The sequence below is a fragment of the Paramormyrops kingsleyae genome, chromosome 25, assembly GCF_048594095.1.
Source record: "Paramormyrops kingsleyae isolate MSU_618 chromosome 25, PKINGS_0.4, whole genome shotgun sequence".
In the NCBI taxonomy this organism is placed as follows: domain Eukaryota; kingdom Metazoa; phylum Chordata; class Actinopteri; order Osteoglossiformes; family Mormyridae; genus Paramormyrops; species Paramormyrops kingsleyae.
This window is the reverse complement of record NC_132821.1, coordinates 21,801,122-21,827,584: the sequence shown is the minus strand read 5'-3', so window position 1 is coordinate 21,827,584 and position 26,463 is coordinate 21,801,122. Positions and strand designations below refer to the sequence as shown.

The 26,463-nt window shown below is 48.1% G+C and overlaps 1 protein-coding gene across 2 annotated transcripts in view; it reads left to right on the top strand.

Moving 5' to 3' along the window:
• The window catches only part of galntl6 (polypeptide N-acetylgalactosaminyltransferase like 6), a 103,827-nt gene that overhangs the window by 61,437 nt on the left and 15,927 nt on the right, over positions 1–26,463 (top strand). The window lies entirely within an intron of this gene.

Here is a 26,463-nt window from a genome sequence, read left to right as displayed (position 1 = left end):
TGCACGCCTGGGGGGGGGGGGTGGGGGTTAATAGGGGGGTAGAGTCGTGGGTCTCGGGACTGTAACTGCAAATGGAAAACAGCCCATTTCCCACAATCTCCCTGTCCCCCTCAGGTCTGCTTTAGGCCCCTTTCCTATGCACCTTGCAGTATATGTGCTTATCTGATTGGCAGATTGGCACCTGATTGACAACTGGAGTTTACCAATCAGATACATGTTAGTCATGGCGATGCACCTTAATGAAAACTATGCAAAAACACCATAAAAGAAGCTCAAACTTTGTATAAGCAGTGATATGCATTACTTTAGAATATGTATTGCTCTCAATTATTTATTTTATGTTATTTTGCTGTTCTATTCTAGATGTATTTCTATACATAGCCACCTCAATCACAGTTCAGTTGAGTCGCCTTTGAGACCAAACAGACGTAAACTTTTTAATGATATGAGAGAGTCGCTGCTCCGAAATACAGTTACATGGAGATGGAGTCTCTACACAAACAGCAGAAATTGTGTTATTACACATGATTGTATAATATGAGTACTTTATGTTCCAGGACAGCATCTGAATTATTCATATTTCAAAAAACATAAGAGCTAGATCTTCAATAGGTGTTCCAGGACAATCATAAGCTTTACAAATGACCGTAATTCATTCCCGATAAATGCAGTTAGACATTCCAGTATGCGGATCGCTCTCACCTTGAAAAACTGGCAAAAAAATTAAAATAGGAAGCACGAGTGGAGTTCCTATCCGCCCTCAGATTCACAGATAATAAAGGATTTCTTTTAGTACAGATTAGCTCAAAAGCACAGTCCTTTTGAAGCTGCCGTTTGATTGTGTAGGATGCGGAGGGGAACGCAAGCTAACGTTATGATCACACGGAAGATTAATATCACTCGAGTGATGAATTTGTTTACTTGAGAGCAGGCAGGCTGCCGTCTTCAAACAGACATGCTTTTTTTTAATATATCACAGACAGCAAGATATATCTGGGGGGAAATATATTAAAGTAATTTCTGTTGAATTCATTAATGGAAACAATGAAAAATGACAACTTGAGACATATTGTACATTCTGAACAGGAAGGTGTCCAGACTGGTACAGTATCCACATACGCACGGATGCATTTGCGAGGTCTATGTTCGGCCAGGTTTAGTTTTACAGAAGATTACGCGGTCTGAGAGCCAGCTTGACGTACCAGGAATGTTCCGGAAGCCAGCCTTGGCTCGGGTGCCTGGTCCTCCAGCGACTTCATTTTGATAGGAAATCCAGGTTGATGAGGGAGGCAGGCTGTGCTCACGGAGGCAGTAACGTCCCAGAAGCTTCAAGCAGGGTCAAAGTGACGTAGCTGATCTGCTCGTGGTGGCGGCTCCGCGTGATCCTCATGAAATCTTGGTTTTGAAGATTTCAAACGTATTTAAAAAGACTTACATCAACGAATTTCTTTTTTAGCTATTAATAACCAGGTGAAGTGTTTGTAAGCGTAAATTTAAAAACATCTACAGAAAATTTAACATGTTTTTTAACATTTCCCAGAACAAGTCCTTAAAAATCTCATTACCGCAACAGTCTGAAAACATCAAGACCATAAAGCCAATGCATTTTCTCATTTTTAAAAATTGCTTATTAGCAGTCATGCTCATTAACAGTCATGCTCAGTTACTTGAAACTCTGAAATATTGTATATTTTTTAATTAACATTTTTATTTGATTTTGACTGATTCCTGTCATTACCGCAAGACCTTCTGGAATCTATAACATATTTTTCGTATAGTAAAACTACTATTTTTCGATTTATTAAATTAACATTAAATGGACACCTTTGCGGTAATGATACAGAGGTTTCGAAAATGAGGTTAATGGTTACATGAGAATCACCCACCCATGATGCTTTGCAGGTGTACAGTGGGACTGGGTGCCTGTCTGTAGAGCCTTCGCGTGAGGAAAACACGGCAGCGCAAACTGAGGCGGCCGCGGAAAAGAGGCGAAAGCGAGTGCGCTCTTCTGCCCGGGGTCTGCGGGGACCTGTTACGGGAGAAAGCGCTTAACCCCCCACCCTGACCCCGCGGCTGCCGGCCAGCGGCCCTGCAGGAGGCCTGTGCCGGGCTGCCTGCCACCTGCTTCTGTTTCGCTGCCAAACTGCGGCTCCACTGACTCAGGCAAATCCTTAGACACCATGGGGCGAGACAGCCGGGGCTTCGGTGGGCGGCTTGCCCAGCCGCCGGGCGAGGTTGAACCGGCGGATTACTGCTGTGGCGGAGAAGACCGCTCCGCTGTCTACACAGAGTCAAATGTTACTTTATTTTGGGGACTCCCCCCACTATGTTTATATTCATCTGTTGTCATCATTCAAACAGCTGTCGATATAGCTGCTGGTGGATGAACAAATTGCCCCCAACCCCCCCACCTGAACTCCTAAGAAGTTTATCTCCAGCACTTGGGCTCTAGGGCTGTTGGCCAACAGCCTAACTTACCCATAATGCTCTGCATGGCCCTTCTTCACTCTGCAGGATAGAGGGGAGATGGAAGGCTTGGCATCAGGCACCTGGAGGGCAGATTGTATGGGGCCTGATGTAAAAGGTGGAGAGGGGCTGTCATGGCACCGGATTTTATTTCACGTGTTAGCGTGTTAGCAAGTTAGCATGTCAGTGAGTTAGCATGTTAGTGAGTTAGCATGTTAGCGAGTATCACCCAGAGCCGAGTACCCCTTACTGCACATGCTCCGAAAGCAGGCCCACCTCCCAACAGACTGTCAGACCAGAACATTCTGGGCTTTTCTCTGTTTTTTTTTTTTTTCTTTTTTCCAAATGACTGGTGACCACCACGGTCACTGACGTTCTCCTCCCACGTGCCCCCAGGGGGAGCCCTGAGCAGCAGCCCCCATCAGGACTGAGGGAGAGTGGAGGCGGTTGCCTTGACGACGTGTTACCATCGGGACCCGCACAAAAGAGACGGGTTCTCTCCGCCCACGCGGTCGGACAGAGATAGAATGTTGTGGGGGGGGGGGGGGCGCAGTGCTTGGACCCCCGACACAGGAATGTAGTCAGGTCACATTTCTGACGCATTTCCAAAGCTGTGTATAATCCCCCCCACCCACCCCCCTGCCTCTTTTGGCCTGGCCTCTGTCATTGCATTTCCCTTTGAATGGCCGTGTTTGAATTAGCATCGGAGGTATTATTACAGAATTACATTAGGTCTGTTCTGGAAATTTCCACTTAAAAGGCATTATGAATGTTTAGCGGTGAAATTATTTGCAGATTAACAGAGAGCCAGTCATAACCGCTTTTAACAATCCAGGGGAAAATCCATGCCGCTCAGATTTACCGTGGTAGGGACCTACAGCCTCGCACTCATTTAGTTTTGGCGGGTAATTAAACAGACCTCCTCACCGTTCCGATCCTGGCCTGGGGCAGGAAGTTTGTGATTCGCAGCCTGCTGGAGCTCTCACTACGGCAGCCTGTAAACTGATCGATTCCCATTTCTCCAGAGCCCCGCTGAATAGCCGATCCGAGATTTTAGCTTAATCTCTCCTGAAAAGCAACGTGTCGTTTTATTCAGATATCACTATACAGATAAACGGACAAATAATAGACAAAAAAATCCATAACACAAATGAAAACCTATTGATATTAGGATCTGAAAAAAACTGCATGAATTTGACTCAATTTCAAACGCAGACGGATAAACAAACCGGATTCGATAACGCAGTTGATCCGAAAAGCCAGTTTCACTGAAAGCCTCAGGAAGAGCTTGGCGTCTGGCCTTGACTGGAAAGGGATTTAATGGCACGTCACTCGCACCGCGGCCTGTCCGGCTAAGCCGACAGCAGACCAGGACACGTTAAACACCACGCCCCCTATGGGCACCGTCGTTCATTATTGGGGAAACGTGGGGTAAGGGAGTGGGTCTGGTGACACTTGCTGTATCCACTTTTAAATTCTCAGTAAGGACACAGGGAGCCTCTGCAGGTGACTCCCCCCCCCCACCCCCGCTTCACACCTGCCAGGTCTGCCCTCTGCCGTGTGCGTGGAGATCTGATGTCATTCAGCAGCCGGGGTCGGGTGGCAGAGCAATGGGCAGAGCTAATGGCTTTAAAGCCAGACACGGTGCTCAGATTTACCCCGTTCTCAGGTTAAACTGTCCGGGCGTGATGTCTGCAGACTTTCAGCGTTGATGTTTATGTCACTTCCTGCTTCCGCATCCTATGGGAACTGAATTCTGCTGCCAGGACGAAGATCTGGACTGGAATAAACTCTAGATTGTTTCCCAGAAGGCAGAACATCTGTCAGGACACTTTGAATGTTTCCGCATTAAAATGCAGTGTTTAAGATCCTTTCTCCGATTTTTTTTTTTTGTAAGCAGGTGGGATTTTTCTGCACGTTTTGTTGTGGTCCTGTAGCTTAGTTTTTTGCACCGATTTGGGGGGGTGATGGCGAAGGGGGAGAGGCCTGGAATCAGTTGTCACTCGATGCATCAGAGACGTCACAGCAGACGAGAACGTGTCACAATAAACTGTCAGGCGCTGTTGGACATCAGGCGCCAGACATTCGGCTGGACGTGAGACACGTGCGAGCGGCGGAATCGATTTTCCAGTGCCGCGCTACGCAGGTGTGCTGTCTAACCAGGGGGAGTCGGAGGGGGGTGGGTGCTTAGGGTACAGAACAAGGACACAGTGACAGCATGAAGCACATTAGCAAAGCTTTCTGCGTTGGGGGGGCCTGATGTGTTTCGGGTGGGGGCTGGTGTGTATCCTAAGCTCCACATGCGCCCCCCCCCCCATCCCAGCAGCACCTTCCAGAAGCACAGCATGCCAACATATTCATCACAGATGAGTTGAACGCCAGTTACGGTGACCTCTGACTGCTCAGGAGTTTGTATTTTTACATTTTTTTTTTACCTTCCTTCCTCTCGCCACCGGCACATACAGCTAAAGAGACCCACCCCAGCGTGACCCCCCCACAAACTCTCAACCGCAGCCCCCCTCCATTCCCCCCCACAAAGGCAGGTGCTGAGACACAGCGGGGGAGGGGTAGGCTCTCTGAGGCTCTTGCAGGGGGGCTGGGAGCTGGGCAGGTGGATGCTGCTGTAATTAAGTACAGCCCCCCCCCCCATGTTGAAGTGTGTCCTCGCTCTCTTGACACAGACACCCCCCCCACACCCCCCAAAGTCATCTTTGCGGATTTATTATGGAGTACGATCCAAGAGCGAGAGCAGGTACTCACCCGATGTTTCGTTGCCATGTCACTCGCCCCACCATTCAAGTCAGAGGAGAAGCTTCTGGATTTATTTTTATTTTTTTATTTTTTTTCTTCTTACACCGGTAACTGGCTCCTTGTGGGTGGTTCACGTGGCAGCACGTGCCTTGGAAAGTGTGTGGGTGCAGATCAGAGCCCGTCCCAGTGACAGAGGAGCAACTCTCTCGGAACATTCTGGAAGCCTCACACGCGGACATCATGCTGCTCAGAGTGACTGCACCCTCACCGTTTCACTGGTAGTAAAAGCAGGACTAGATACGGGCGGTATGGTGGCTCGGTGGGTAGTTCAGCCTTGGGCCTATGGTGTCCTACCCAGCTCTATGTGTGTGTGTGTGTGTGTGTGTGTGTGTGTGGAGTCTGCATGCTCTCCTCTGTCATTGGATGGCATCCTGACTGGGATGTCCCCTGTCCTGTGACTTTCTGTCATCCTCTCTGAGATGTCCCTTGTCCTGTGTCTGGTCAGCATTCTTTGCAGGATGTCCACTGCCCTGTGATTGGGTGCCATCGTCTCTGGAATATCATCTGCCTTGTGATTGGCTGACATTTTCTCTGAGATGTCCCCTGTCCCATGACCGGCCAGCATCATCTGCAGGATCTCCTCTGCCCTGTGATTGGCTGGCATCCTCTCTGAGATGTCCCCTGTCCCATGAACAGCCAACATCATCTGCAGGATGTCCTCTGCCCTGTGATTGGCTGGCATCCTCTCCAGGGTGCCCCCTACTCTGAGATTGGCTGTGTTTCCCTTTCAGCAGCTACATTTCCTTTGTGGAAATGGACCAGCGGCAGCTCCTGTTGTTAACCACTACACTGCCTGTTGGCCATTTATTCACAGCTAGAGTCCTGCTGTCATTAGTGCCCTCACAGTGTAGCCGATAGCTGTGTGTTGTCTCGCGTGTAGCGGGCAAGCCTGGCATGTTAGCTTCGATACTGAACATCGAGGGAGGTGGTGGTACTCTGGGCTTTGCACAGATTCAATTCAGCGCCTAGGGAAGAGTGACAGCCGACATGGAGCCTAATCGCCACTATTCCACTGATGGGAGGTGTGAATTCTCACCATGTGGCCGGCAGGAAGCGTGCTGTCACTGTGGGCATGTGTGTCCCGCTTTGTCCTCCGTGACTCTATGAAATAGTGTATTTTGAAATAAGTACAGCCCTGTGATGATGGGGTCCAGTGGCCCTGGGGCCTTGCGTGTGTGTAAGTAGGAGGCAAGGGTTGGAAATTGTCTTATTCTAGCCCTTTTGTACAAACTTCTGTGCAGGAACACAGTACCACATTTGCATTAGCATTGTTAGCGGCATTATCAAGAGGTTAGTGGCGCCAGCTAGCATTAGCGCCGCTACATAGCTTTGGCGCTGCTGAGTAATGCTACCACTGCTATGTAGCATTAGCGGCGCTACATAGCTTTGGCGCTGCTGAGTAATGCTACCACTGCTATGTAGCATTAGCGCCGCTACATAGCTTTGGCGCTGCTGTGTAATGCTACCACTGCTATGTAGCATTAGCGCCGCTATATAGTGTTGGCAATTTGGCATGATGCCGTCTTTACTGTTGCTCCGACTTAGCTTCTCTCGCAGACACAGCCATCCGTAACGACGGCAGGGCTGCGTCTGATTCGCCACGTTGCGCTAATTACAGGCCTCGTTATCCCGCACTCGATGCCCGCTCTCTGTCGTGCCGTCAGACAGCCACCGTGCGCTCGTGGTGCTGGCCCTGCCACTAATTAGGGAGACTTTTGTTTCCAAAATGTTCGGTTCGTTTCTGTCACTGCCAGGGGCTGGGGGGGGGGAGGTTCTCGAACTCTGTACTCATGAATATGCAGGAACGGATTCATGCAGGGGAAAGTTTTTTTTTTTGATTGCGAATGACTGACAGCCCGGAGTTCCTTTGCGGCGCCTCCGCTGATTGAGAGTCGGATCCCCAGCAGCGATGCCAGCCCACACTAATGGCCGCCCCCAGCCGCTTTTGGACACGCGGGGGGGGGATGCTCTCACTTTTCCAGGAGTCTGTGTTCCGCTCATCGGTCCGCCAAGTTGGCACTGGTCCGCAAACATGTGGGCCACCTCACGAGCTACGGGGAGCCCGGCTGGCCCAATACGCTGGGGGCTTAAATATGCACATCGGTTATAGGATGCGGAGCGACACTTTGAGCGCAACACAGTAACAGCTGGCGGGAGCGAACTTCTTGTAGAGGTCGTACGGGCAAGCGGGGAGTGCGCTTCACTTTCCAGCGAGTTTTATTCTTGTTCATATTTCATTCTTTAGCAGATGTCGGTTTCCCGTGACACTTGCTTGCACTTTTCCGCGGGTTGATATTGACCGGAGAGGCTCAGCCCAGGCACCTTCTGCAGAGGATTCATCAGCCGCTTCCCTCCTGAGACTCAGTCCTCCCAGACTAGCTGTTCACCTGCCCGTTTTCAACAAAATAGACGAGAAAAGATCAAAAGAAACTTCTGTAATAGGCTGAACTTAGACCCTGTGCCTGTTAGGGATGTTTTTGTTTTCATTTTTTCGTACAAGAGCATTGAGAGGGAATGTCTGTTGTAAAGGAACGAAGCCCATATTTGTCTTATGGAGAGTCACAGATTTTCGGGATTGCAATGTTTTTTTCTATTATTATTTAGCATTTAGCGATTAGCATTAAGGACATGCTACATAGGCGATTAGCAGCCAGTTTGCTGGTTGTAGCCCCGACCACGTTAGTGGATGCAGATTATCATGATCACGGAGGAGCTATGCGGAAAGCCCAGATCCGGTCCAGTGGCTGTCAGCCAGCCAGTTATTACGGTGCTGTTCTGGTGCAGTGCACACCCTCCAAAATCCATTAACCGCGTCAGGGAGCTGTGTATATGACACATCCCCCCGCGGTCTGATTTGCTGATTCCCGAGTGGTCCTCTCCATACCATTGTTCTCAGAGCAGTCCGGGAAGTTCTGTCACGTTGTGTCACATCCTCACCCCACCAGAACGAGACGGACAGGCCAATTTCCGAATTCTTGACGAGATGCAGAAATTTGGGGCCGCCTGTTTCGTAGCTGGGGGGCATCAAGGGCGATTCGGTGCGCCGTGGGCCGGCTTGCTCTCCGAGTCCCGTGGAACATTGACTGTGGGAACACCCGGATAGCCGTGCTCTTCTGTGAAACAGGAAGCAGGCTGGTGTTGGTGGTCCGGAATTCCTTCAGCTTTGGAGCGCCCCCCCCCCCCGGTGTGCGCCCTAAGCCGCCCCTTATCTCAGGCACTTTCATGAACCTCAAAGGTTTGACAGGCTGCCTCTGAAAAGTGTGCAGCAATCCGAGTACGTGTGTGGAATTCAGCATTTCGGGTCGGGAGTTGTTAACCCACACAGATCCTCCCACAGATCCGGCTCCTGCGATCCAAGGGAGACTTTAGTATTCCGACAGCTTGCAGGTGTGTGTAATTTGCATATTTGTTTGTCGTGCATTTAAATCGCTCGAAAACCAAATCTCTGCTTTTGCGCGAGATGTGCAGGCAGAGATAACGGCGAAAGGATGGACAGAAATGCAGAATCGATAAAGCATTTCTGCTTTCTAGACAGAATCCCAGCTTTGAAATCGCTGTGTAAACAGACAGCGTGTTTTGAGATGGAGTGCTTTTTTTTTTTTTTTAGCAAATTAGAAATTAACATTAAGCATGCAAAGGCATACTTATGGCAATATAAATACGCATTAAAAAATAATATTCATCTCCCTGGTGACCCTGAAGCAGAAGTTGTTGGAAGATAGATAAATGGAAACATATTAATCTCTCTGGGAGATCCTGAAAGTAATAAAAGTAAAAAGAAATACTCAAAATGATAATATATAAAAGTGGAAAAAAACTGACCTCACAGTCAAAGTGATGTTTGTCTTTTGGCTGACACAGCTGTCTGCTTGGTTTGGCTAATATCCACTTAAGTTCATGCTTATTACCACAGACACACCTGGATATTTCAATTAATAGCGTTAATTAATGATAATGACGTTCCTTGATCCTTCGTAAACCTCACAGCCTTTTCTTCTCCTGCAGAAGTTCTGCAGGACTTATCAGAGATCATCACCTGGAGCTGGTTTGGAGATAATTAATTGCCACCTCAGCTGATCACAGTTGATTAACCAGACTAATTAAATGGCTTTCAGTATTAATTGCGGTGTCATAATTAATGCTCTAATTAATGGCCCTGTGAACCCCTTGGGCATGTCGAGTACAAAAAGAGTGACCCCCCCGGGTGGGCAGGACTCGCCTGCAGGGTAAGCCCAGCAAGGTGTGCAGAAGACTGGCCTACATTGTCCCTGACAAGCCCTCATCCAGGCAGCAAGGAGAGCATTAATGTCTCCGTGAGGTGGCCATGATGAACGGCCGTTACTCAGAGACAACGGGAGAGCTCGCCCCCCCAGAGCAATTACCACAGGAAGACCTCATCTCGGCCCCCAGGGAAGGACTGTGGCCTGGCGGGGGCCTTACATGCTCAACGTGGCGGGGGCCTACCGCATTCAACCTGGTGGGGGCTTTTCGCGCTCAGCCTGGTGGGGGCCTTTCATGCTCAGTGTGGTGGGGGCCTTACGCGCTCAGCCTGGTGGGGGCCTTAGGTGCTCTGCCTGGTGGGGGCCTTTCATGCTCAGTGTGGTGGGGGACTTTCGTTTCTCTGATTAGCTGGTGACAGTGAGTGGTTGACATGGGGCCCCATCTTGGACTTGACTGGTGATGCTGTGTCCTCTATCCCCTATGATGACATGCCATGGTCCACAGGGAAGACAGACCGCCTCTGTATCCACAACTCGGCTAAATAAACACTGTAAAAGCTGTTACTCTCCCAGCACCCCCCACAGTCGCGCTCACCCGCCTACGCCTTACAGACAAGTTGCGTTGGGCTCGCTGGTCTGTGTGTCTTTGGACTGTCTGCCGCTCGGCCAGATTTAGCAGTCCACGTCTACATTTGAATCTGTGGACGTCCACCTCTTTCTCGTCCCTCTTAGTTCGTTTTTTTTTTTTTTTTGGCTTCCGTCTTAACGAGCATCTTAATTTCTGGGCCAGAAGAGGAGCGTGATAAATACGAGCCGAGAGCCCCCCGTGCAGGGAACGCGGCGGGCTGGTTCACCAGCGTATCAGCTCCTCGCCCCTAACCATCCTCCGCCTCCCGCGGTTTCCACGGCGCGTCGCTCCGGGTGACAGATGCCGTCCCCACAACAGAAAGCCATCACTGACGGCAGAGCGCAATTACATGGACACATCAGTCCCGTGGGCAGCGGGGCGACGGTTTGTCCGTGTGTAATTAACGGCCAGGCCTCTAATAGAGATCCACGCACTGGCAGGGAAATTAATTCGCGAAGGTGTGAGGAAGATTTAAGGGTTCCCTTAAGCTCCTGAGTGTCAACGCCTTTCTGTGTTTTTAATTAGCAGAGCTGAGCAGATTGTTGGGATCCAGATTTATGCGAGCTAATCCAAAGGCCATTATTCAACTGATTAACTCCCGGAGCATCGCAGAAGCATCCGGATAAAGTCGAGAGACTGCCGTGGTGAGGCTTTCACTCCATCACCTCCACACTCACGCTCAGACGCACACATCACACACACATGCAGCCACACACACACACGCACACACACATCACGTATGCACATCACTCGCACACGCACACACATCCCACGTACGTTACACACATGCACACACACACACATCACATGCGTATACACGCATGCGCACACATCACACACACATCACATGTATACACATCACTTGCACACACATCACTTGCACGCACAGTTGCCGAGAGACCTAAGCAGGTGCGTTTGTTCCTGGTCATTTGTGGGGCGTAATTCCCAGACCAAACTCCAACCCCCCCAGAAGGACTTACCTCAAGATGTCCCAGCCAAAGAGCACATCTGTGTGAGAGTAAATATATTAAACATAATGAAGGGAACACGCACTAGACTACAAAACACAAATAAAAATGTAAGTTGATAAATCAAAATGCATATCTGTTTTTATTACTACTTACTCAGCCCATATGAAAAAATCTGCCAATCATGTGTTGTTTCATTTTGACTGTTGAATCAGCTTATGAGGAATAAGCTGCAATCTCAGTAACCTTAATCATTATGTATGACATAGAAAGGTGATCATTATACATCTTTCCATTATTCTGGGTTATTTTCCAGTTCAGTTAATCTATTTGACGGACAAGTGTGTTCGGTGTTTGAACAGGTCATAACAGCATATTAAAAACAGCACTTTCCTCCTGCTATTTGGTTTGTGAGCAAATGTACTGGATTTCTTTATGAAATGATTCATTATACAGTAGCCTTGCTTTATACTGGCTGAAAGGGAGGCTTTAGAATCTGGGCCTGTGTCCGGTGTATCTTTAACCACGCGTGTGCTGACCATGTTCTCACCTTTGTTCCCCGTTTTTCGCTCCCTCCCCCCCACGTAACGGAGCGTCACGACAAATCGGCGTCTGGAAGCCGATGAAGGGCACCGATCCGGCCTTGAATAGCCCTGTAATGGTTCTGCCGAGTAAACATGTTCCTGAATCTGAGTTTGTAATCTCCCACCAGTTACCCATACCCCCCGCCCCCCCCCCACCCAGGACCGCAGATTCAATTTGTGTCACTGGCGTCGGGGTCCGGTATGGAGCTGGCTTTTCTGCGGAATAATGAGTGCGGAGAATTCACAACTTTGTGTGAAATGAGCTTTACTTTCACTGAGAGGGTGACAGAGAACAGGGAAAACAGCATTTCTCCCCCCGAGGAGATGTGGGTCTCACAAAGGGCTCTGATGATGTGTGAGATCTCATTGTTACATTTGTTGGGGCTAATTTTGGCAACATGACAAATAAATAAGTAAAACACCGGTTGAATAAAACAGGCCTTTTTCCGATACAAGCCGGATGGGCACTTCATCGTGGTTCACCATTAGCTCCTTTTGGCACGGAGCCGTTCTTCAGATCGGTACTTATTACCACAGAGCAAGCTCTTGTTAGGTAACAGCATAATTAGAGCACAGATGGCAAAATACACCGGACTACCTTTGGTATTGAAATCATGTGAGTGGCTTCCTCTAGGGGGAGGGGCCATCTGCTGATATGACCTTTTATGGAGAACAGACACGCCGCCTTCAGGGACCGACCCCTGCCCGTGAGGGCTTGGCTATGACATCACTACAGATGAATGGGCTCAGTTCAGGAAGTGACATCACAATCAAAAAGGGCAATTTCACCGGAATAGCTGATTGTGGATGTTCTTTGTGTACCGAGGTTATTGTGTATTATCTTGTTCAGTTGTATAGAAGTTGAAAGTAAAATTGCATTCTGGAAATAAGATACAGGAACACGTGATCTGAATTGAAAACATGTGCCCAGAAAACCAAACAAGGGAGAAAAGAGGTGGAGAACAGTGAGATTAATAGTGAGATCCATCCATCCATCCATATGCTGACCCCTTATCCTGGTTTAGGGTAGCAGGATTGACAGTGAGATGTTGAAAGCCAGAGGTGGGGATTTTCTGCGCTGTGAAATTTTTGGCAAGGCCGTCTCACCCTTAGATGAGAAGCAAAAACATGAACCTTCACCCGAAAGTGGAAATCACAGTTGAACTGCAACTTTCAGAAGGTCATGTCTTCCCACTGATGACGGGTGAGATCTCAAAGTTGTTTTATGCATCAGTCGATACTTCAGAATGTGGAAGACGAGGGGCCGGGCCAGGTCCGGCTTTGAACAGGCCACTGAGCCCCCCCCTCCCCCACTTTCAAAGTAATAACATGTTGCGAATTTTATCCACATGGTCCTGAGCAAGGAATATGGATGTCGGTGCATTTTACACAGAGAGACAGGGGACTCTTTGAGACTCACAAAGACTGCACTTGCACACGCTGAAGCAGTTGTTCAGGATCCCATTATTCTGGCATCCTTGCTTATCTGTTCAGTGCTTTTACAGGTTTGTATTGCAACTCAGGAAGGGAGGTAAAACTACGGAAGCATTCAGATGGGAAGAGGCTACTGAGAGAAGCACTGCAATGTTTTCATTGCCTGACATCACCACCTTAGAATGTTTTCCTTCCATATTTAATGAGAGAACTTCATCCCCCCCCCCCAAACCCACCTTTTCCAACATCAGGATTAGAGGAGGAATTTTCCACACAAATCCAAGCAATACCATTAGGATCAGCCTGTTCGTGAACGAGTGGACTCGATTACAGGTAAACCTGCCGTTTGGTGTGTAAAGAATGTCTGAGTTTAGGGACTTCAAAATGCACTGTTAATTTTGGTTAGTCTACACTTAATCCAAACCTGAGAAAATATCCTACGAATGTAACTATTTATAATCCATTTAAATGCTCATTTGCATACAAATGGGAATGAAGAGATTCATAGGGTGAGGTCCTCAAATGCAGAAAACATTTTCAAAATAAAAGTACCTCAATATTAAAATCGATCCTGTCATTACTAATGCAGTGGTTTAAGTCATTGAATGTCTCCTTGGGTGAAAATGAGCTAAATGCACTAAACTTAATGAAAGCCTTGGTGGTGTTTATCGATGTTCTTGTTGTAGTGGCAGTCACACCACTGTTATTAACATCGTATTGAACGTGCGGAAATATGAATCCATCTCATTAGTGATGTTTCTTCTTCATGGAAGCCATATGCACGGCTGGTTAAATCAGTGGCTAGGCTACCTCACAGCAGTGTCTCCCTACCCGGACCCCCAAACAGTCCCTGGGAGGGAGCAAAAACGTGCACCGTCTGGCAAGGAGTGGAGAGGGAGCAAAAATGTGGACCGTCTGGTGGTCCCCAAGGACCGGATTGAGAAACACTGCCTTATAGCACTGTAAAATGTCTTCAGTTGACAGTGCACTCCAGTGAAATTTTAGCCAAACGTCCCGCTCAAACTCCATTATAATATGCAGGTGCATCCAAGCAGGCTTTTAGACAGCAAAAAGGGTAGATTAACTGGTGAGTAATACAGTCCAGTTCAGCCTAATGAACTGCGCCCTGGAAGTAATGATTTATCGGGGGATGGTGTCCATCTGCGGTAAAGATCCTGTAATTATGGCCACTTCTGCGTATCTTTTGTTGTCCTGAGTCAGCATGGATCTGTTTATTGATTTTGCTGAAAAACAGTGCCTTCTGTTCCCTGAGGAAGATCACATCCACGCTCGTTTTTTTTTTTCTTCACTGCACTGCCTAGCTTGGGAGGAGTCAGAGACAGTAGTGTGATTTCTCCCCCCCCCCACACATACACACACACACATTCATATTAAAGAAAGAGTGCCAGGTTTACATTTGGGGCTGGGATTGGAGGGGCGGGATTTGCCTCTGTTGTTGCCACTCTCACATCACTTTCGTCCTTCATTGACGTGTTTGAGTTTCCCTCCAGCTGTCATTTTAACGGGGTCGGGCAGGGGGGGGCGTCTGAGGACAGAAAGAGCTGAGCTAACACTCAGCTACGTCTTCCAGCAAGCCTAGACAGGGACACGGCCACGGCCACACAGGAGATCTGACAGTCCGCCACCCCAAGTCCCAGAGATGACCGACAGGCATATTAATAGCAGCCAGTGATTCTCAGACTGGTTGGAAGCTGAGCTGGGACCTGTGGCAATGACAGCCCCAGTTTGTGAAGGGTACAGCCCCGCTTTCCAAAATACATCCTGCCCGTATTGTGCCAAACTCACACATAATGGCTGTCCCTTCATGTTTAGAGTTTTCCGACTTTCCCTGAGGGAAAAAATATTGGCTTTCTCTGCTTGTCACTGGACAAATAAATAACAATTTTCCAGTGGGAGAATGTAGCTTTGCAGTGTATCTTGGGAGTTTCACTGTGAGCCGTTTAGAGGTGCTCTCCACCGTAATCGTGTAACCTTGGATACACGTACTTCAGAAGTCATTACCGGAGCTGCACGGTCTAATCTGTAAAGCCAGACCTCAACCGGCCGTCTTTGTGCACGAGCGAGAGAGAATCGCGCACGCCCTCCCATCTTGCCGCCAGGGATGGCTACAGACCCCAAGCAAGACCATAAATCAGAGCTGCAAAGATGGGCATTGCCTGCCATCTCAGCCCTGCACTCCAGCACTAAGGATGGCTGCCTCCGGCCGCTTTCCTGAGAGCTAGAGCCAGGTTTCTTGAAGATCCAGTCCTATGAAGTGTACATAATTCATGGGGCAAAGGAGTCTGGTACAGTCCATAGAGTGAGCATGGTACGATCCAAGGAGTGAGTTTGGTATGCTCCTTAGCGTGAGTGTGCATGCCCCTTAGTGTGAGTTTGGTATGCTCCTTAGCGTGAGTGTGCATGCCCCTTAGTGTGAGTTTGGTATGCTCCTTAGCGTGAGTGTGCATGCCCCTTAGTGTGAGTTTGGTATGCTCCTTAGCGTGAGTGTGCATGCCCCTTAGTGTGAGTTTGGTATGCTCCTTAGCGTGAGTGTGCATGCCCCTTAGTGTGAGTTTGGTATGCTCCTTCGCGTGAGTGTGCATGCCCCTTAGTGTGAGTTTGGTATGCTCCTTAGCGTGAGTGTGCATGCCCCTTAGTGTGAGTTTGGTATGCTCCTTAGCGTGAGTGTGCATGCCCCTTAGTGTGAGTTTGGTACAGTCCTTAGGTGAATTTGATCCGGTCCTTATACTGAGTTTTATATGGTCCTTAGCGTGAGTGTGCATGCCCCTTAGTGTGAGTTTGGTATGCTCCTTAGCGTGAGTGTGCATGCCCCTTAGTGTGAGTTTGGTATGCTCCTTAGCGTGAGTGTGCATGCCCCTTAGTGTGAGTTTGGTACAGTCCTTAGGTGAATTTGATCCGGTCCTTATACTGAGTTTTATATGGTCCTTAGCGTGAGTGTGCATGCCCCTTAGTGTGAGTTTGGTATGCTCCTTAGCGTGAGTGTGCATGCCCCTTAGTGTGAGTTTGGTATGCTCCTTAGCGTGAGTGTGCATGCCCCTTAGTGTGAGTTTGGTATGCTCCTTAGCGTGAGTGTGCATGCCCCTTAGTGTGAGTTTGGTATGCTCCTTAGCGTGAGTGTGCATGCCCCTTAGTGTGAGTTTGGTACAGTCCTTAGGTGAATTTGATCCGGTCCTTATACTGAGTTTTATATGGTCCTTAGCGTGAGTGTGCATGCCCCTTAGTGTGAGTTTGGTATGCTCCTTAGCGTGAGTGTGCATGCCCCTTAGTGTGAGTTTGGTATGCTCCTTAGCGTGAGTGTGCATGCCCCTTAGTGTGAGTTTGGTATGCTCCTTAGCGTGAGTGTGCATGCCCCTTAGTGTGAGTTTGGTACAGTCCTTAGGTGAATTTGATCCGGTCCTTATACTGAGTTTTATATGGTCCTTAGCGTGAGTGTGCATGCCCCTTAGTGTGAGTTTGGTATGCTCCTTAGCGTGAGTGTGCATGCCCCTTAGTGTGAGTTTGGTACAGTGCTTATGGTGAGCTTGTGTGCTCGTTATGGTGACTTTGGTGTTATTCTTATAGTGAGTACATTGTCGCTTTCCTCAGTCGTTCCCATTTTAACTATAAGTGAACGGGTATATCCTGGCCTTCTCCCAGTTGGACCAGTGAGACATTTGCAGAAAAAAACTGCACTCCAAGCTCAAATGTTATCTGTTCCCATAATGCAAAAGTCTTATGAATTCCTTGGCTGTTGGCAACAGGACCGGGATTGTTCTTTAACAGGGATTGGATGATTATTTTTGTACCAAAAAAAATCTCTTTCATTCCGCTTAAAGGAATCCAAGTCTAAGATAAGATTATCCTACCTAAAACAAACAGTCACAGAGAAATCGAGCCGCTTGTCCGCCGAGACCTCATTGTTCGCGTAACAGTGAAGCCTGCTTTATACAATGCTCTGCATAATGCGAGATAAACACCTCCCATTTACATGCAGTTTACATAATCATGAAGTAGACGCTCGGTGTTGAGGAGCAGCTGGAAAACCGTGTCTACGCCAGTCTCGGCAGCACGGAGCCGGAGACGTGTCTGGGAGAGAGTTTGATTATTAAATATCTGCTGTTATTTTTTTTACAGAGCGCTTCTTTAAATTGCAAAGAATCTCGCACCTTCTGGCGCTCGTGTTGTTTAGTATCCGTGGTGTGAATAACGGAGAGACGCATCCTGATACACGCGCGATACGACAAAAGCCAGCGATCACCTCGACCGCCTCTCTGAGGCCTGAGCTCAGCCATCGATTCTAACGAAGCCTTTGAGCGATCGTGCTTCTCGCCCGCATGGCTGCTAAACAGTAGCCCACTTCCTGTGGCCAAACTCGCTGGTCAGTATCGGGTCACTTTCCAATACCGGCCCACCTGGACCTCATTATTACACGACCGGTCGCTCGTGGAACGCTCCTCATGTCGTCACGGCGATTACGGAATGTGCAAAGAGGCCATTAAATAACTGTGGCACACCCTCGCTGAGGACGACCTTATGGAAAATATGTGAAAAAACAGCCACAGCAGCTGAAAACTCACTAGACCCCCAACACCCAGGCCCAGAAGTCGGCTATGACGGCGCGATTCGTCATAGAATCCTCTTGTCCATTTAAAAATGTTTTTTCACATTTTCATTCTTTCAGGCAGTAGCATGACGATTCTGTCGAGCAGGGGGACCCTCTGTCGTTCTATCTCCCTGGTGATACGACACGGTTTCGCTACCATCACACAATTCCGGGGTGTTTTCTAATTATGTCATAATCTGAATTAACGCTCTCCCCGTTGGTGCAAGTGACAGGCCCGGCCTCACTAGAGTAGGGCCTGGCCTCGTGACATCGCTCCATTCTGTGGTACGCTCTATGTACCTTGAGCGATTTGATGAGCCACTGCGTCTCCTAGGACATGGATCTCAATGGGATTCTCTGGTGAGAATGAGGCAGGTGTGAGGTATGTCTCTGGGCACTTAATTGAGCAAATGGGGAGGCGGGGGGATTGCAGTTCAACGGCTGGACATCTGCTCAGCGAGGGGTACCCAGCCGGAACCGTTATCTGTACCAGGGCCTAGGAAAAGGCAGCCAGGTTAGGCTGTGAATCGATTACCGCCTGCCCCCTGTTTTCCGGCAGCTCCTTATGGGGGCATGTTACAGTTTTCTGACAGACGGATCGGCTGGCTCTACCTCACAGGGGCCCTAGTCAAAGCATTACTTGTGAGCCCCCCCCCTACCAAGAATACTTGATCAGTTCACTTCCTCTGTAACAGAGGTCATTTGGAGCCCCTAAGAAACTCCTTGTTGTGCCTGTAGCTAGAGCCGGCCCTGCCCACCACCAAGACGAAACCCAGAACCTCCGGAACCAGTCCAACTCTTCCAGGAAAATGCAAATAGCTTTGAAGAGTTGTTTGGAAAATTCCGCTATTCCTTCGCCTGATGGATCGTACCCGACCTCATTTTTCTGGTATCGGACCTGAGAGAGAGAAAAAAAAAAAAAAAAACGAAAGGCTGGAAAAAAAACAAGGTTTAAAAAGCAGCATAGAAGAAAAATGGGCTTGGGCAGGGAAAGCTCACCTGTGGCCGCATACGTGAGGACACTGCGGGCACCCGCATGGACGCCTCTCCCCTGCTTCCTCAAGCCCCCACTCCCAGACCATTTCAAAATACGAGTCTTCCATTATACCTTTGCCCATTCATCATACACGTGTATTTATTTATTTATTTATTTACTACTTAGAATAAAATTTCAGCCACGATTGTTTTTCTCCTGGTGACATATCTCTTGTGTTTCTGGGATGCTATTAAACTTACACACGGAAACATTTATTGCCCCCGATTGTGCCTCACTTTAGGATATTAAACCCACACCGATTGGTAGCCGGATAATCTGATGGCACCTTTAATAGTGTGACACCACAGCGAGCAATATTAGGCTGTTTGCTGTAAATGTAGATCGTGATTAAATTATCAGGCCTTTTGTCTGTGTGTCTGTGTGTGTGCGTATGTGCGTGCGTGCATGTGTGCGTGTGTGTGTGTGTGTGTGTGTTTTCATAGATCACATTTGAGGACCAAATTGTCCCCAAAGTGTAGTAAAACCTGAAATTTCCCTATTTTTGGGGACATCTTTTGAGGTCCCCATTTGGATAACCTCAGTTTTATAAAAATCTGTGAATGCAAGTAAAAATGCAAAAAGTCTTGTATTTGAGTTGGTTACTTATGGTTAAAGTTAGGGATGGGTAGAGGTTAAGGGTGTTGTGATTGGGATTAGGGTGTATTTCCCATAGAAGTGAATGGACGGTCCCCATTCAGATTGCGCGCGCGTGTGTGTGTGTGTGTGTGTTTTTTTACTATGTTTCTGATTTAAAGCCTCGACAAAATCTCCAGATGGTGTGATCACGCACTATAAGTTAATGTGCTATTTTATTTCCCGACTCTGGCTGCGGTTCAGACGGAATTAAAACAGCTCCTGATTTATAAACACCTTCATCTCCAGTAAAACCCGCTTCCATTAGATGGCACCGAGGCAGAGAGACTCCCGTATCCCTGCCTTTGTGAGCAGGAGAGGCTCCGAGATCTTTCCGGAGCTGTTCGTCCTCCCTGCAGACATCGCTAGCTTATTCCATTATCGTTCATTGTGACCGCAGGGGCGTACCCGCCACCCCGCACGAGGGACAGACGGCGTATCACGGCGACACGGTGAATATCTCCCTTTAATATTTGATCGCCGTTGAAAAGGTCAGGCTCGGTGGGCACTGGCGGCCTGCCCGGCGAATCCTCGCCCGCCAGTATGCGCCGTGTTTAAAGCTGCCTTCTCCAAACCTGACGAGGCAGCGGGAGAGATGGGGAGGAGGAGCGGGGTTTGTCGAGGTGACTCTCCGTCTGGTTCTTTCAGAAGATTCCTCTCTCTCTGTCTCTCCCTGCGCTCAGCCTGTGGCTGTTGCACACTGCGCGCACTGCCAGTCCATCTGTGTGCATTAAATTATTACCACAGAAATACTTCTATCACTTGCTAACCTTGTTTCATTGCTGTCCGCTGCTTGGTTCTCCACACATTAGCTGCCTTGTCAGAGGACACATTTTCAGGAGAGAGGGAAGAGACTTCTCCTCCTAGTCAAGTGTGTTTCTTAGCTAAAAGGATTGTCTCTCTCTCTCTGCGGCTGTCCCTCATGCGGCCATCGCAGATTCCCCGCCTTTTAGCCGTGCGCTCGGAAAAGTGCCGTCGAATATTCATACAGTGAATTTCTCATAGCGTGTTTCGCCAAGGCCTTGTCGTGCGATTCCACCTGAGATTACTACTCTTCATAGTTTCCCCCGCCGCTACATCTTGTGTTACACTTCGACATGTCACTGAGAGGCTTCTGTGGCCGTTAATGGTGGAGGGCGGGATTCTTCCGGAATAGGAACTGGCATCGGGGCTAACTGGATGAAAATAAGGCAGAGCAGTGCATGGCTCTAAAGGACTAGCTCCTGGGAGTTTTACTTAAAGAAAAATGTTCTGAGGGCAGAACAAAAAATGATTGGTTCAGAGAGAGAACCAATGACATTGTAGAGGAGGTGGGTCCAAACGACTAGACATCTGATTGGTTGGTCCTGCCTCCTGTAGTTGCTTGGATTCGTCTGCTCTACAATGTGATTGGTTCAGAGAGATAACCAATCATTTTTCGTTCTGCCCTCAGAATATTTTTGTGTATATTACATGTGTATATTACATGTGTTAAATTACATTTTTAGAACTTAAAGGGGACTGAAAACTCCTTATTCCATAAACTTACTGCAAAAGCGGTAATGTAATACCGATTAGATTAAGTGTTTAATTGTGTTGGGCAGAATTTAATTATGGACTGCACCTGTTTTTGTGGAACACGTAAGAGCCTAATTAGAAGCTTATTAGTTAAAATTTAAAATGTTAAAGTACTTTAAGGATTTTGTTTTTGCAGAGCCTGATTCATTTTAGTTTGACTGGTTCTGGAAGTTTTTAATCGTTCAGTCGGGGTTGTTACGTTGCCCGGAGCGCCCTTGAAGCCGAATGGCGACCTTTATATCCCCATCAGCCGTGTCACCGTGTTTCCGACTGCGTGTTATGAATGGCTACGACTAGAAGGCAAGGCTTTGTTTGGTAAGATTTCTCTATGCTTAAAAATCATATCACACATATATGCCAAGCTAGCTAAAAAAAATCTGCTTTGATTCATTTAAGTGCTGGTAGTATATTGTAGTATTTATTAACATCATCAGGATAGGTATTTAAAAGCATGACAGTACGTGTGGGTTCTTAGTGGCCGCAGATGATTTTCACTTATGAGTACAGGAAGTTTAACAGCTATACATTCAGCAACTTTAACTGTGAAACAGACGGGAAGAAATGAAGAATGCGTAGCGATTCAGCAGAAATTTTCTGCAAAATGCTCCTCTGGTTATGTCTCCCAACTTTAACTTGGTTTCTGTAACTGATTTCAGCTCCTTGATGCCAGTTACAGCGGAGACACGCTCAGCTGCATGTGCTGCCATGTTTTAAAAGGGCGGCGGGCAGGAGAGCACGACAAATACGCAAATTCTTCTTAACGTTTAAATTGAAGGTGATACAAATGAACCGAAAACAACAGTCTGGACAAACAAAATGATTTACAAGCATCCTAGAATTAGATTATTTTGTTTCCAAAAACTCACATGGCTCAAATATTGATGTGATTTTGTGTATTTTAAGAGGTATGGTGTCATTTGACCGAGCACTGTAAGGTGATACACAGCCCCTAATAAAATATCCACTCACAAAGCTTCCATAATTTCCCCCCAGGATAGACTCTGGGTCTATTAAATCTGGGTCACGTTTGGTGCCAGGCTTTATAATCTCCCTGGTATAGCTGGTGCTTGTCGGTTTGCTGGAGTGCAGCTCGATTTGCACGAGCCTCTGGCTTTTCACAAGGGCCTAGGGGCCCCCCACAGCTGTAGGTTCCTCCTCCTCCCCAGAGTCACGTGGCTGAGCTGCGCCCCCAGCCTTCAGTCAAGCTCACATCCCCCGCCCCCCCATGCCAGTGATGCGGGGACCCCTCGGGGATTGCTGAAGCTAGCCGTGGATCAGGCGGCCCCAGTGAAACCTCCACAAAGGGCCCAGGGCCCCTGTTATTTAAATAACAGTCTCTCAAGGGAGGCAAAACATATTCCCTGCTGTGAGAGCCTTACGCGTGTGTCTGTGAGTGCGTGTGTCTGTGAGTGCGTGTGTCTGTGAGTGCGTGTGTCTGTGAGTGCATGTGTGCGTTTTGGGTGTTCGACCAGCCCCTGCTCTCCTTCTGTGGGGGTCTTTTGTTTCCTCTGGTCCACATTCATCTGAAATCCATCGCTCCTGCAATCACACTCTTCTAGCTTCGTCCTACGACAGAGCGATTCCGATCTGACCGAGCGGCTGAAATCGGTGCAGGCAGAGATGTATGCTGCAGGATTGTTATTCCTGCAGCTGACTGAGGACGGTTTCCTTTTGTAAGGAAGAGGGGGTTGGGGGGTTAACGCAGTTTCCTGGTGACGGGGTAGACATCAGAAAGATTTGCTAGTGAAGGACGTGATGATCTCTGATTGCGAGGATCTAGCCAGTGTTTTCAGCTGCACTTAGAAGTAGTAGAAGGCATTTTTTTCCCAGGAATTTAACGGAAATCCAGGTTTATTTCCAAATCTTCTTTACCTTGACTGTAAGCCATGTGAGCATCCCTGTCTCAAGACAAGCCCTGATCTGTTTCCTGCCAATAGCGCTGACTGATTTTCTCTTTCGGCCGTAACACACCGCCGTTAGTGAGAGCGTCCCTCCTATTCGTGACGTCCTTCAGATTTACTGTGATGTATCGTCTTTGAATGCCTACCACTGGTTCCTTGAGCTAAATGATCTGAACCGGTAGCTGCTGCAGATTTTCTTCTTATTCTGTGGCCTCTTTGGGTTTGGGGTCAGGTGTCGCCCCGCCTGTATGTGTGTGCAGTTTCTGTGCTCTCCCCATATTCACCTGGGATTCCTCCAGGTCCTTTTCCTGCGGTCCAGAAGCATGCTGTTAGGTGAATTAGTTTCTGTAAATAGCCCGTGACATGTGTGAACGTGTGTATGTGTGTCTGAGTGTGTGTGTGTGTGTGTGTCCTATAGTGGCCTGCTCTTTCTTCCCGGTGTCCCCCTGCTTCCTGGGATAGGCTTCATGCTTTGTGTGGCCTGCTACTGGATAATTATTCATGGTACATGGATGGATAATGAGCTGGTCTACTGTAGGCAGCCAGAATATCGCAATTATTTTTTGATTTAAAAGAAAAACATCCTTTCAGGGCCTAACTCATGTGTACAATGATACCTTTGCGCACATGTAGGGTGAAATTCCCTCCACTGCTCTTATTTAAAAGCTGTGATTGGGCCTGATCAGCTGTTAAAGGTCACAGGTGGCGCTGAGTTACACCCTCATGTGGACGCCGCTCTTTGCCGTTTCGATCTGGATGCAGCAGATATGTGGCAGGGACACTGAGCACGTGCAGAAGAGAGACACACGTCGCGGCTCAATGTGTGATCTGTGTGTGTGAAAAGAACCGCGAGACGTCGGCTGTCACTAGGATACCGGCAAGCACCTCTTTGTGGTGACGCGATGGGGGACGCATTCTGTACTCTTTTAGAACTTCACTGGAAATTTTGAAATGACTCTTCTGAGACTGGTTGCCTACCAAGAGTTTAACTGAAATCAGTTTGTACATAGTTTAAACGAACATTAATTGTTATGTCAGTCAACAATTGGTGTCTTCGGCGAGGTGTCTTCATACAATGACAATTTACTTATAGCCCCGTCTCCTGTGACTTGAAGCTCCGCCCCCCTGTTGTATGTAAACCAGAATGACAGCAATAGCACCTTCCCAGGTCCATCTCTCAAGGCACCGTCTCACACCCTCTCAGCGAAGAAAGCGATTAGCCTCAGTAATCGGCTCCAGAGACCTTAAACTCCAGACTCCTTAAACTCACCGGCTCACCTGAAATGATCTTACGCTTAAGGGGAGTGATAGAGAGACAGGCCATTAGCCCTTTCTGTGAAGTACCTCGAGCCTAACGAAGGACGACAAAGCATTTTCATTTTCGATTAATGTTTCAAAGCAGGTGGCGGCATTTAACAGAAGATTATAGCAAATAAGAAATGCACTATTAATTTTAATGAGAGAACAATAGGTGCCATCCAACGCATTTGCGAATTCCCTAACAACGGCGCCCGCCTGCCACGTTGTTTTGTTTGCAAATTAGCTGCCCGCGAGAGCGGAAGCTTGATAATATATGTCTTTTCTTTGCGTCGCCTTGGTAATACCCGCAGTGCCTAAAAGCCTTATAAAAATTGTTTAGATCAATCTGCGCTGCGTCCGTAAGCTGGCTTTTACTCTCCCCGTTCCTTCCGGCTGCAGCCTCCCCGCTCCTCAAAGACACTGTCAGCCAATTGAACACAAGGAGCGATGGATTCGAAGCCTCGATACGCTACAGCAAACATGCAGCATAAATCCCTCAATTCCAGCTTGATTACTGTAAGATGCCGTAGCTGTTGTCTTACTCTCCGCTTATCCGGGGCTCGCAAATCCAGCCCCGCTTCTTGTCGCTTTTAGAAATTCACTTTCTTTGCCGTCCGGGGGAAACGCGTTGCTGTCCATAGACCGCCGTCTCCATGAGTAACTAGCCGTGAATTTCGAATTTGTCACGTGAGATGACCACCCTTACTACACCAGGTTTCCCAGGATGCAAAACGAGATGGTAGACGAAGAAATCCAGGAAGGGGCGGTTAGGGAGCAGGCCTGGGCCCTGAGGTATGGATGGATGGTGAGTTGAGACTCCACCATGTGTAACCTCTTCTCCAGCAAACATAAAAATGAGCTGGCCATCCCTCCAGCTGTAAAAATACACAGGACTGGACCTCAGTAAATATCTCATTTGTAAGTGTGAAAACGGAATCGATGCATTGATCTGGGTACAAACGCAGTTCTGCAAGCTGTCAAAGGTGGTTTCTGATTACCTGTTTGTGAACGACATCCAGAGCTGGACTCTCAGGCATAAGAGATGCTTTTACCAAAGTATATCTTCTGTGCCACACATTCCTTTTTCCAAGGTTGGTAGAGTCCTCGAATTTTATCGTTTTCTGTGCATAATCCTCTCGACGATGCATCTATCCAAATGTAAAAAAATAGCTGTTACTGCAGAACCAGGAATAAACCACTTTGGACCACTTATGCAAAAAAAAAAACCCTGTTTATCCTACCAGCTTATTCAAATAAAACCCAACAAGTAATTTTATTCTCTCCTAAGGTCCTTAATTTTTCTTTTCCAATGCCGCTAATCCATGTGATCCGTATAAAGTTATTGGATCTGACAGTGCTTATTATGCAAGAAATGGATACCACGCAGTTTCGTGGTTAAATAAATTGTACAAAGAAATTGTAACCAAATATTTACTTGCTAAGTCCCAGGAGGAACTCTGCTCCTGGATCCTTCTAGAACATTGAAATTGAGCTGCTTCTATAAATTATAAACAATCGAACTGTAGAAATTGATTAAACAATATAAGACTGGCAGGCCTACTAGTTGCTTTTGATCAGGCGTCTTCCCAGTGATTCACTGCGACTGCGTGATCCTGAGCCTTGTGGATGCTTGTAGGAAAGTCTTCAAACAGGAAAGGAGGGGTTTAGTCAGGGGTCAGAGCACAAGCATATGGTTTATGGAACGATCTACCAAGTTGGTGGTGCGGGGGGGGGCGGGCTTTCGCAGAGCCAACGGTTGGCCCCAGGATAGAAAGCTTTAGTGGATTTTTTCCCTTCTTTTTGTAGTCAGGTGACCAGTCACATGATTAATAATAATAGTCATGAAGATGCACACATTGTTCCCCTGAAACCGACACAAGCTGATGCTTCATGCTCAGTGGTCCTCTGGAAAGTCATCGTCTTTTCACAGAAATCAGAACCTGTCAGTTCTGTCAGTTCTGCTCACGTGACGGTTCTGTTGGGTCCGTCAGCATGAGGCCTGGTCCGGCCATGGTCCTCGCAAAGATGGGAGTGAGTAAAGAAATGAGGAGTCTGTGTCAGAACCCTTAGAACGGGTCTCACACTCCGGAACCGGTCCGGTTCCGGGACTCCACGACCTTTCAGAGGGAAAGTGGGCGGCTCTGTAGTGCTACACTCCCTGGGGCCTCCACGCCGCTGGGGGTGGGTGAAGGGGGAGGGAGGGGGGCAAATTGAGCTTCCGGGACTGATAATGACGGCAGATGGTGGCACGGGCCACGTCTCAGAGGGACCCTGCCAGAGGCACATCAGCGGAGTGAGAACAGGCATAATCCAGTTCCCTGTG